The sequence below is a fragment of the Pleurodeles waltl genome, chromosome 4_2, assembly GCF_031143425.1.
Source record: "Pleurodeles waltl isolate 20211129_DDA chromosome 4_2, aPleWal1.hap1.20221129, whole genome shotgun sequence".
In the NCBI taxonomy this organism is placed as follows: domain Eukaryota; kingdom Metazoa; phylum Chordata; class Amphibia; order Caudata; family Salamandridae; genus Pleurodeles; species Pleurodeles waltl.
The window spans coordinates 324,669,257-324,681,622 of record NC_090443.1 but is presented as its reverse complement, the minus strand read 5'-3'; positions in this window follow the sequence as shown (position 1 = coordinate 324,681,622).

The window sequence follows — 12,366 nt, the reverse complement described above, 5'->3', positions numbered from 1 at the left end:
GTGGATGAACTACGTGTTATTTTGTACAACACTTTTTTTGTCTCTATTTGTTTAAAAATGTATGCACACAATTTAGACAGCATTATACAGTTTTGGCTTTTTTTCATCCTGTATGTTTGGCTGTCGGTTTGTTATTCTAAGGGGGAATATACCAACATTTAATTATTTTTAGTTTTTGTATGCAAATGACAGCAAAGCTGGTAAAATGCTGGTTAGGTGGCAACCAATGTCACTAAATAGACGGGAGACTCGATTTTTAAAGTGAAATATGGCTTTAGTATAGCTGCCTCCTGCCAAAAATGAGAAACTTCCTAGCTACTATGGAGGAAAGTTTCAGTTCTATGTCAGGACCGGAGGCGAGAATTACGCACATCTTTCTTCACTCTTTATTCAACAGCAGGTTCAAAGTTCAACAACAAAAAAAAAACACGAAGAAACTACAACACCCATAAGGATGTTCCCATGGTAACCAATGTCTAATCATCGTTCATTCTGACAATATGTATAAATGTCCCTTGCCGCCGTCGTCCGCCCTCTTTCTTCACTGCTCCAGTGTCAGTTAATTCTTGCCCTTACTGCCTCTTGAGTACTTTTGTATTTTTAGCGATTGTCTGTAAAAACTGTTCTGCACGTTGATTTGTATTAACTTTGGAGGATTGTGTGTATTTTTTTTCGTTACTAGGGACACTCACCGCATGTGCATTTTTTTGGTTTGCAGAGCGCTGATTCGATACGCAGTGACGCTTTGGCTCCTCTAGAGGGTGATCGTTCGCGCCGCTTGTTCCACACCACGTTTTTCTAACGCTCGAGTCGCGGTAGCGCTCAACAGTTAGAATTTCGGTGCAACAGAGGTTTTCGCGACCCAAGGTTAATTTTTAACCGCTCCAACCCACACAAAAATACCGCTTTGCAGTTGAAGGACCACCGCGTTGCAGTAAGACTGCTTTCCCCCTAGGGAACAACACGCAACCTTCGGAGCGCATTTAGAGACCTTTTGGTCCCTTATTTTGTTGGTTTGGTGACAGGAGCGTGTGGGGGGCAGCCCTTCTTATTTTTTTTATAGGGTGTTCTTCTGTCAGAATTTTCCTCTTGAGTCCCACGAAGCAGCCCATCCAGGACATTGATTTTTTCCCTAACATGTCCCTATAGCCCAGGCCCTGGCCCCTATTAAAGAGAGTGTGGCACAACAGGCGGAACAGGTTTCCAAGGGGACTGGCAAGACTGGTGGGACGGGGGCTGGACTAAAGACTACAAATGTCACAGCTCCTCAGAAATCGGGGGCTGGACTAAAGACTACGAATGTCACAGCTCCTAAGAAATCGCACAAGCCTGACGCGGGGGCACCTAGAAGACTTTGAGCTCCTTGCCAATGCCTTTTGTAAGAGTGTGCATGCGCATAAGCGCCCACCCTGCCAGGAGGGAACTCAACCCGGAGTGACTGGTGAAGAGCTTCACCATATATTGGACCCTGATGCAGGGTCACCCAAACACATCGCAGGGGACTCTGAAGGGGCTTCCTCCTCTGCGGAGAAACAGGACTCCGGTCGGCCCTGGGGCCACTATGCCAGATCTGCAGGAGCAGGATGACTCCGGTTCAGACATGTTTGACCCCAGGGTAATCTATCATCATCAGAGTGGTGGCCGGAGCAGAAGGTGGCCGAATATGTGGCTAGTAAGATTCGACAGCCTCTTGACAAGGAGGTGCAAGCCCGCCTGAAGGCCGAGTGTCCGCGTCCCACCTTTCCAGATAAAGTTGCGGCGACTCCAGACATAGATCCAAAAATGTGTACCTTTTTTGCAAAGTATACGAAGGACCCCAAGAAGAGTATTGACCGGTCCTGGAGGGCTTGCCAGGACAAGCTGCTTGACGTGTTAGGTCCCCTAACACAAATAATTCAGTTGGCCAAGCGTGCAAGACAGACAGACATCCCCCTGCTGATGGATGTCATGGCCGGGTAGGCCCAGAGGGCAGTCTGCCTCCTGGGCAACGCAAATTGCGCCATCTCGGCTAAGAGGTGCCGTTCCCTACTTATTAAGATAGACCCCAAATTGTGGGAGTTATCTAACTCAGAGGCCGGGGCTGTGGCCTAGGGTAATTTATTTGGCGATCTGTTCGTCAAGGAGCTGGGCATATTTGTCGCCACCTTTTCGGTGCTGGACAAGGCGCTATCTTCTATCAAGAAAATCTTCCCTGTGAAGGTTTTTGGGGGGGCCGGACGAGGCAGGGGATGCTCCTCCGGCCTACTCTATCAGTAAGGCCCCAATTCCTACGGTTACAGGAATAATGGATGTCGAGACGGTCGTCAAGGCACCTTCTTCCCCAGTTGGGGCAGAGGGAAAGGCAGAGCAAGTAGGAGCGCCCAGGGAGGAGCGAACGCTCCAGGAGGCCCCACTGGTAAGGCTTACCCTTTCTTCCCCTCAAATTATCAGAGGGAGATTACGCTTATTCAGGCACAAATGGGCACATATATCTTCCGATGCCTGGGTGTTACATACAGTGACAGGGTTTCACATAGAGAACTGGGGAACACCGGTCCAGGAGTGTCTTCCGAGACCCTTAGTCTCTTCGGAAGCGGATTCCGCTCTGATAGACACGGAAGTCCACAACCCTCTTCGGAAGGGGCTATATGCAAGTCTGTTATTCACCCCAGAGGTTTCGTGAGCAATCTCTTTCTGGTAGAGAAAAATGACAAGGGTTTTCACCCGGTTATCAACATCAGAACATTCAACGAGTGGGTGATCTACAGACATTTCAAAATGGAGTGCATTCATATGCTCAGGGATCTCCTGTTACAGGGAGACTGGATGATTCGTCTGGACCTCAAGGATGCTTACCTGACGGTCCCCATATTTGCCCCTCATCGCAGGTTTCTACAATTTCTTTGGAGGGACGAGGTGTTCAAGTTCACGTCCCTCGCTTTCAGCCTGTCTTCGGCACCGTGGTGTTTCACCAAACTGCTCAAACCAGTGGTGAAATACCTTCGGTCCCAGGGGATTCACCTAATCATTTACCTAGACGATATCCTCCCCATGGATCAATCCAGGGCCCAACTTATATCCAATGCGAGCACGACTATTGTACTCCTCCAGGATTTGGGGTTTGTGATCAACCATCAGAAATCAGATCTCCTGCCCTCGCACTCGATGACTTGGCTCGGTGACTTAATAGAATTGAAACTTTCCTTCTTGCTAGCCAGGAAATTTCTCATTCTGTTAAGGAAATGAAGGCAAGGATTATGAATAACTTTCTTCACTTTTTATTAACAGCCAGTTCAAAGTTCAACATAAAGTCAAAAAACTACAACACCCATGGAACCATGATCTCCATGGCAACCAGTGTCCAATCCTTTCCTCCTCCGACAGTCCGTATAAATATCCTTCGTTAGCCCCATCCCTCCGTGACTTCACTGCGACTGGAAGTCAAGGCATCCTCACGTTGTTGCTGCGTCCGATCCTTCGAGAACAATGCAATACATATCAGCAAAGATGGACGTACCTCCTTCGAAAAGGAGTGATCAAGTTAAATAGCTATAAGCTGTATTGCAAGAATTCCCATATAAGAAATAAAGACCACTATAAAGCATTAAACATGCCCAAATCAAGGGATCTTCACTTGACCATCGTAAATAGAGATACCGCCTCCAACTGACGTTATGTCCAATCACCTCTCGGGCGGGAGATGCATCCATTGTGCCAGGAGGGATAATCCTCACCTCCGTGTCCTTAATAGAATTGAAACTTTCCTTCACAATAGCTAGGAAATTTCTCATTCTATGTCAGGACTGGAGGCGAGGATTATGCATGTTTAAAGCTTACTTACCACCAAAGAGGCAGCTTCGTGAATAGGTTTAACATAAAACTTTTTGAAAGTCGACTCTGACGACCAGTCAGCAGCATTCATGATGTCTTCCAACCTGCCACCTAACTGGACAGCCTTGGAGGCCATGGCACCCCGAGTGGAGTGCGCCCCGAAATTGATGCCTGCCTCCATCAGAACCCATTTGATCCATCGAGCAATCGAAGGGGAGGAAACTGCCCTAAAAGATTTCTTTATCAAAAGCAACAATTGCCTCTCCCAAGGGGTGCAGTATTCAGCTGTCATCGCTTCGTATGCCTTTAGACATCTGACAACACACAATTTCGGTGCGTGTTCAAAAGCTGGATAGGTTACCAGCCTGATATTACATTTAGGCCCTCATTCTGACCCTGGCGGTCGGCGGAGAGACGGCGGTCGGACCGCGAACAGACCGGCGGTATTAAAAATGGCATTCTGACAGCGGCGGTCCCCGCCGCGACCGACCGCCACTTCTCCACTCCGACCGCCACAGCGGTCATGACCGCGGGGCTGGAGTTTGCGCACTCCGGCCCGGCGGTCGTCCCAAGACCGCCAAGGGTATTATGACCCTGCCTACCGCCGCGGTTTCTTGCGGGCGGGAACCGCCGTGCGAACCATGGCGGTAAGCACTATCGGGGCCAGGGAATTCCTTCCCTGGCACTGATAGGGGTCTCCCCCACCCCCCACTACCCACCCGAGTCCTCCCCCCACACCCTCCACCCCCCTGCGACCCCCCAGAGGTGGTACGAACCCCCTCCCCACCCCCACCCCGACATGCACATACATGCACCCCGACATGCACACACCCCCAACACGCACATATACACACCCCCTACACACACATACACAACGGGGACACATACCCGCACACATACATGCAGACATGCGCACCTGCCGAACAGCACACATTACCCATAGACACAGCAGCACCCCCCGCCCGCATACACGCACTCACACACCCCCTCTACACACTCACACGCACACCCCCATGCACGCCCACATCACACAACACCCCCCCACCCCCCCCCTCACGGACGGTCAACTTACCTTGTGCGTTGGTCCTCCGGGAGGCGACGGGAGCCATGGGGAGGTGACCGCCAACAGAAGACCGCCAACAGAAGACCGCCACACAGAAATGTGGGTCGTAATTCTGTGGGCGGTGTTCTGCTGGCGTGGCGGTGGAGGTTGACCAGTCTCCACTTTCCCGCCGACCGCCAGTGTGGCTGCTGGCGGTTTTCCGGCGGAACGCTCCCAGCGGTCAGAATGCGCACAGCGGCATACCGCCGCGGTCGGCGGTCTTCACCGCGGCGGTAACTCGGCGGTCTTGCGAAAAGACCGCCAAGGTCAGAATGAGGGCCTTAGTCCGTCTGGACACAGTGAAGGTTACTCCGTCAGGAGAGAAAACCCTAGCCGATATATCAAGGGCTCTCACGTCTGAAACCCTTTTGCACGATATGAGATATAGCAACATAGGTAGTTTAGCTGACATCTCCTTCCTGGAGAGATACTGGTTGTCCTGCCAAGAGGACACAAGACGCAGAACCCGATTGACATCCCACAATTCTGAATACCTGGGTTCCGGGGGCCTGGATATCCTGATACCTTTAAGTAATTTGCATACCCTTGGGTGTTCCCCCAATGGGTTATTGTTCAGCGGGGGATGGCCTGCCGAAATTGCCTATCTAAAGGAGTTGATCGAGCAATAAGACAAACCAGCCTCTGCCAATTCCGCTAAGAAGTTTTTGATATCTGTAACCTGGGCCCCCATGGGATTGATGTGCCTTTCCACACACCAATGCACCCAGCGGTTCCAGTCAGACCTATATCGTTTGCATGTGCACGGAGCACAGGCCTGTCTGATTAATTTTTTAGCTTTTTGTGAAAGTCTGCTGTCATCCCAGCGACTCCGGATATCCTCTAAGCCATCAGAGTGAGGTGGCCTTGGAGGACCAGAGGATGACAATGCCCACGGGGTCCAAGAGTACGCCTGGGAAGTCCGGAAGAAGTACTGGAAAGTCGCAAGAGAGCTCCAGCAGGGTTGGGAACCACATTTGTGACCTCCACAGTGGGGTCACCAACACCACCATAGCCCCCTGATGACGCACTTGAGCTGACACTCTCGGAATCAATAAGAAGGGGGGAAAAGCATAACCCTGGTCTAGCCCTCAGATCTGTAAAAATGCAGCCACTGCTGCCGCCTCCGGATCCGGGCACCAGCTGAAGTACCTTGGTAGTTGGGCATTCCATCTGGATGCAAAGAGATCCACTGAACATGGACCCCAGTTCTCCATGAGTGTCAAGAATACACGTCTATCTAGTTGCCAGTCGCTGGTCTCCTCCAGAAATCTGGAGTTCCAGTCCACCAGCGCATTGTGGGAACCCAGTAGGTATTCCACTGTTACAGATATCTGGTGTTGAAGGCAAAAGTGACAGAAATCTTTTGCAAATTCCGCTAGGGCTTTCGAATGAGTGCTCCCTAGGCGATTGGTGTATTGTACTGCGGACACATTGTCCATCCTCAGGAGGACACAGCAAGAGACTATGGGCCAGATGTAGCAAAGGTTTTTACCCATTCTGTGTCTATGGGAAAAAGTGTTCATACATGTGGCCCTTTGGCCCTCATTACAACCCTGGCGGTCGGTGTTAAAGCAGCGGTAATACCACCAACAGGCCGGCTGAAAAAAAAAATTGAATCACAACCATTGCGGAAACTGCCAACACAGACAGCCACTTTAACACTCCGACTGCCATGGCGGTAGAAACAAACACCGCGGCGGTAACCTCCAACAGCCAGGCGGAAGACAAGGTTCTGCCCACTGTATTACAACACGCCTATTCGCCACCTTTTATGGGGCGGTACCAATGCCATCAAAAGCACAGCGGAAACAGGACTTGGAACGGCAACCACTCACATCTCAACACCCAATGAGGAACCAGGACGCCATGGAGCCCGAACTACAGGTCCTGCCCATGCTGGTCTACCTCCTCTTGTATCAAGAGCAGCAAGAACGCCGGTGGCGACCACGGTGAGTACTGCACCTAGCACACGGGGAGGGAAAAGAGAGTGACACACACATGCAACACCCCCACCCTCACACACAACTCCATACACACAAATACATGCAGCAACATTACATATACACCCCGTCACCCCCTGGAAGAACACAAGGACAAAAGGAAATGATTGTAACAAGTGTAATCAATTAAATATCAGATAGGCCGAATTCAAAATTCAGTATATACAAATATGTACACCAACTACACAAGTCTGGATATTACTAAAATCATTGTCCGTGGATCAGTCTCCCAAAATGCATGGGCGAAGCCCACACAAGATACCTGACTCGAAACGGAGAGAACACTGCAGGGGCATCAGATGGAAAATAAACAGGCACCTCAGGGGGAGGGTGAGGAGGGGCACCTCAGCTGGATGAATGGATGATGCCAGTGCTCCACAAGGAGGCTCTATGCCCACTGATTCGTCCTGGGGAGTGCAAAGCCACAGTCTCACAAGTCTCTCCAGTGGGTGGTTTGCCCACTGCTTTATCCTGGGGAATGCAAAGCCACAGTCTCTCAAGTCTCTCCAGTGGGTGGTTTGCCCACTGCTTTATCCTGGAGAGTGCAAAGCCACAGTCTCTCAAGTGGATAACAGTCTCCACTGGTTCTGGAGGGGGCATTGTGCCCAGAGTGCTTCATCCTGCCAAGGACTGAGGTAATGGATGTTAATCTCCACTGGTTCTGGAGGGGGCTTTGTGCCCAGAGTGCTTCATCCTGCCAAGGACTGAGGTAGTGGATGTGAATCTCCACTGGTTCTGGAGGGGGCTTTGAGCCCAGAGTGCTCCATCCTGCCAAGGACTGAGGTAGTGGATGTGAATCTCCACTGGTTCTGGAGGGGGCATTGTGCCCAGAGTGCTTCATCCTGCCAAGGACTGAGGTAGTGGATGTGAATCTCCACTGGTTCTGGAGGGGGCTTTGTGCCCAGAGTGCTTCATCCTGCCAAGGACTGAGGTAGTGGATGTGAATCTCCACTGGTTCTGGAGGGGGCTTTGTGCCCAGAGTCCTTCATCCTGCCAAGGACTGAGGTAGTGGATGTGAATCTCCACTGGTTCTGGAGGGGGCATTGTGCCCAGATTGCTTCATCCTGCCAAGGACTGAGGTAGTGGATGTGAATCTCCACTGGTTCTGGAGGGGGCAATTCACATGCAGTGTGGCAGGTCCTATCCCCTCACCTGGGTGTGTGTGCCACGAGATTGCCTGGGAACAGGTAGCATGATACTCCATGGAGGCAGAGACACTCCACCCTGCTGCGTCTTCGCCTGGCCCCTACTGGTACAAATAGTGCTGGGAGTCATGCCTCATGTACGCTGGGCAGGGTCCAGGACGTCTCCTGCAGCCTCGGACGGCTGCCCACTGGGGATGATTGCCATGTCAGCTGTCGTGGCACTGTCTGAGCATGTCGCGGGGCTAGTAGCGGTGGTTGTGGCGGTGTCTGTGGCGGTGTCTGTGGCAGAGGTGCTGGCGGTGGTGCATGTGTCTGCACCTGTTGAGGGACACAGCAGGACGTCTCCTGGAGCCTCGGACGTCTGCCCACTGGGGATGATGCTGGTGACTGTTGGTGAGGCAGCAGACGTGCAGGTGGCGGTGCAGGTGGCTGTGCAGGTGGCGGTGAAGGTGGCGGTGTCCACCGCCGTACAGGTTGGTGTTGTGGTTGACAAAAGGGGTGACTCTGGTCCCTCAGCCGGAGCCTCCGTGCCCTGTCCTGACCTGCTCTTCGGCTTGTGTCCCTTCCCCACCTTTGATGTCGCAGCTGGTGCCTTGCCACTGTCCCCTTTTGGCTTGGAGGAGCCCTTGCTTGCTGCGGCTTCTCCCTCCGGCATGTGGGCACCTATTTCATCTTGGCATGTGGTGGAATGGCCTGCTCCTTGGCCTCGCTAGGTGGCACACTGGCAGCCCTGATGGGTGGCGCCCGCGATGTGACCGGACTTGCTGAGACCACTGTGCTGGAGGATTTGGTGGCTGAGGTGCTGGGCTGGGACCTGGACAGCCTGGCCCTAGGGGAAGGATGGGGGGAGGTGTAGGGAAGAGGTCAGTGTTAGTCAGGAAAAGTTTCTTACACACACTGGGACGGCAAGATGGAGGGGGTTTGGGAGTGGAAGAAGAGGTAGTGGTTGTAGGAGGTGCACGTTTGCTGAATTTGGGTGAAGGTGTATGGGCTGGAGGCTGTTATGAGGTGGATGGCTGTTGGGTGGGTGTGTGGCTGCGTTTGTGTATTTTGGGAGGAGGGCTCACAGACACACTGGTAGAGGACACTGGGGCTGTGTGAATGGTAGTGGGGGTGGTGAGTGCACGTGAGCGGTGTGTGGTGAGGGGCATGCTGGTGATGGAGGTAGTGGCTGAAGATGTAGTGCATGCAGGTGTGAGTGGAGACGAGACAGGGAGGGAGGAGGGAGACGTGGTTGAGGGGGACACAGGGGAGGCAGTGGATGTTGGTATTTGTGCATGGGGATGGTGCTTGTGTGAGTGCTTGTCTGATGTGTGGTGCTTATGTTTGCCATGTCCACTCTTGTGTGTTGATGAGTGTGCATGCTGGTCAGATGGTGTGCTTGGGATAGGCTGAGGTACAGGGGATTGGGTCTGGGTTGAGGAAGTTTGAGGGGGGAGGCTGGACACAGGGACAATGGCTGAGGCCAGAGCCTGAAATGCTCTCTGTTGGGACGCTTGGCCAGAACGAATGCCCTCCAGGTATGCATTTGTTTGCTGCAAATGCCTCTCAACACCCTGGATGGCATTCAAAATGGTAGATTGCCCAACAGTGAGGGATCTCAGGAGGTCAATAGCCTACTCACTGAGGGCAGCAGGGCTGATTGGGGCAGGGGCTGAGGTGCCTGGGGCGAATGAGATGCCCACTCTCCTGTGTAAGCGAGCATGGGAAACTCGACGAGGGGCTGCTGGGAGGGCAGTGCTGGTAGGGGGGGTGGCGGCTGTAACTGTTGATGCAGTGGGCACAGATGTGCCCACCACTGCAAGAGAGCTCCCATCAGAGGAGGAGTCGCTGTAGCTAGTGTCTGCTCCTGTCCCCGTCGTGGAGCTCCCCTCACCCTCCGTCCCACTGGTGCCTTCTGACTCCGTTACTGCACCCTCCAGAGGGGCCATGTGGGATGCAGCTCACTCCTCCTCCGGTGCAACTGCTCCTCCACAAGATGATGCTAATGCACGCAAGGACAGGGTGACAAAACAAAAGGAGGGGGAAGACAGAGGAGACACATGGACAATGCATGCAACACCATTAACGTTGGCGGACACAACACAAAGGGAGCAGCCCTATGCACTAAGCCATGCAATGACAGGGCAGGGTAAAAGCACATGCCCATAGGGGACTCTATCAAGAACCATATTATGCACAGCCGGAAGCTATAGGAGTCTGACTAGGTGTAGAGGGCAAATACCACCTTTGGGGTTGGACAGGGAATGAGGCTGCAAATCACTGGATCTACCTTTGCGGTATGCCCTGGCCTAGGGGAACCCACAGCCCACCTCCCCCACCCAGACACCTCGTAATGCGCGCAGAGTCAGCTGAATGAGAGTGTACTCACCCCCTTGTGGCTGCTGTGATGCCCTCAAGCGCCCATCCAACTCCGGATATGCCACCGCCAGGATCCGGTACATCGGGGGGTCATGGTGCGACGGGCACCCCTTACGCGTTGGGAGGCCATCCCCAGCTGGGCCTCCGCCGTCTTCTTGCTCCAGCGGCGCAGGTCCTCCCATCTTTTCTGGAAGTGGGTGCTCTGTCTATGGTAGACCCCCAGGGTCCGCACTACCTTGGCGATGGCACGCCAAATCCCCTTCTTCTGGTGGGCGCTGACCTAGAGGAAAAGTGAAGTTATAATGGATGTTACTCTCCCGTACAGTTCTTCCCACACATTGCCCACAAACCTCCCACCCTAGCCCAGACATACATACACACGCCATCCTCACATGCTGGCCTGTCCCCCAGTCTCTTCCATCCACGACATGCCATACAGTCATGTGCCATCCACCATGCACACAGCTGACTCACCTGTTTGTCTGGAGGACCGAACAGTTTCTCCAACTCCTCCGCAGTGAAGTCAGGGGCCCTTTCCCCAGACACTGTAGCCATTGTCTCTTCCTGACACAGATCACAGCAGCACTTGCAGTGTAGGTCCTCTCCTGTTGAAGGTCAGGTATCAAGTGAGGGAACTGATAGAAAATGGTGCGTACCGTCACCGCCGGCGTACATCGTCATTGGCTCCTGGAACCCATAGGGCCCAATGATAACCAATGCTTGATTGCGCCGCGGTCTTCGACTGCCTACCGCGACGGTGTACAACGCCAGCGCAGTTACGTCATTTCCCCTTGTCCCACCTTACAGGTCAGGCAGCCGCCATTTCAGGGGGCCACATGGCAGGCCAAATAACTGCATCACACCTATTTAGGCCAGGAGTATGGACAGACAAAGGCACTTAGAGAAATGTTAACGTTTGTGCTAAACAGCCTTGTGAAACATAAGTGTTGTATGACCCTCTGCTCACCATTCTCCTCCATAGGGCACGTCCGCTGGGGCAGATGATGAGATGGCGGCATCCTCCGGTGTGAATTGCGCCGCGGTCTTCGTCCGCCTACCGTGACGCTGCACAACGCCAGAGCAGTTACCTCATTTCCCCTTGTCCATCCTTACAGGTCAGGCAGCCGCCATTTCAGGGGTCCACATGGCAGGCCAAATAACTGTGTCACAGCACTTTTGGGCAGGAATATGGACAGACAGCGCCACACACCGATTACATCACAATAGTTCAAACCACCCTTGTGCAAGCTATGTGGTGTATGACCCTCTGCTCACCCTTCTCCTCCATAGGGCACATCCGCTTGGGCAGATGATGAGATGGCGTCATCCTCCGGTATACATACCCCTGGTGGACCTGTCGACAATGGAAGACAGACACATAATTATCACTTACAGACTTGATTGTGCAACAATGCCTGAACTGTGTGCCCAGTTGGAGCCTGACCTGATGTCAGCTATCCGCCATCCTACAGGAATACCCCCTCTAGTACAGGCCCTGTCTGTACTCCATTTCTTGCCAGTGGGTCTTTTCAAACAACAGTAGCCATGGCATCAGGGATGTCCCAGCCAATGTTCTCTAATGTGTTGTCCAGAGTGTTATCTGCCCTGCTGAAACACATGCGCAGCTACATCGTTTTCCCTCAGGTGTAGGATTTGCCCACAGTGAAAGGTGACTTCTATGCCCTGGGACATATCCCCAACATCATTGGTGCCACTGATGGTACACATGTGGCATTTGTCCCCCCGCAGGAATGAACAAGTGTACAGAAACCGGAAAAGCTACCATTCTATGAATGTGCAGATAGTGTGTTTGGCAGACCAGTACATCTCCCATGTGAATGCCAAGTATCCTGGCTCAGTGCATGACGCTTACATTTTGAGGAATAGCTGCATCCCTTATGTGATGGGGCAACTCCAGAAGCACGGTGTGTGGCTAATAGGTGAGCCT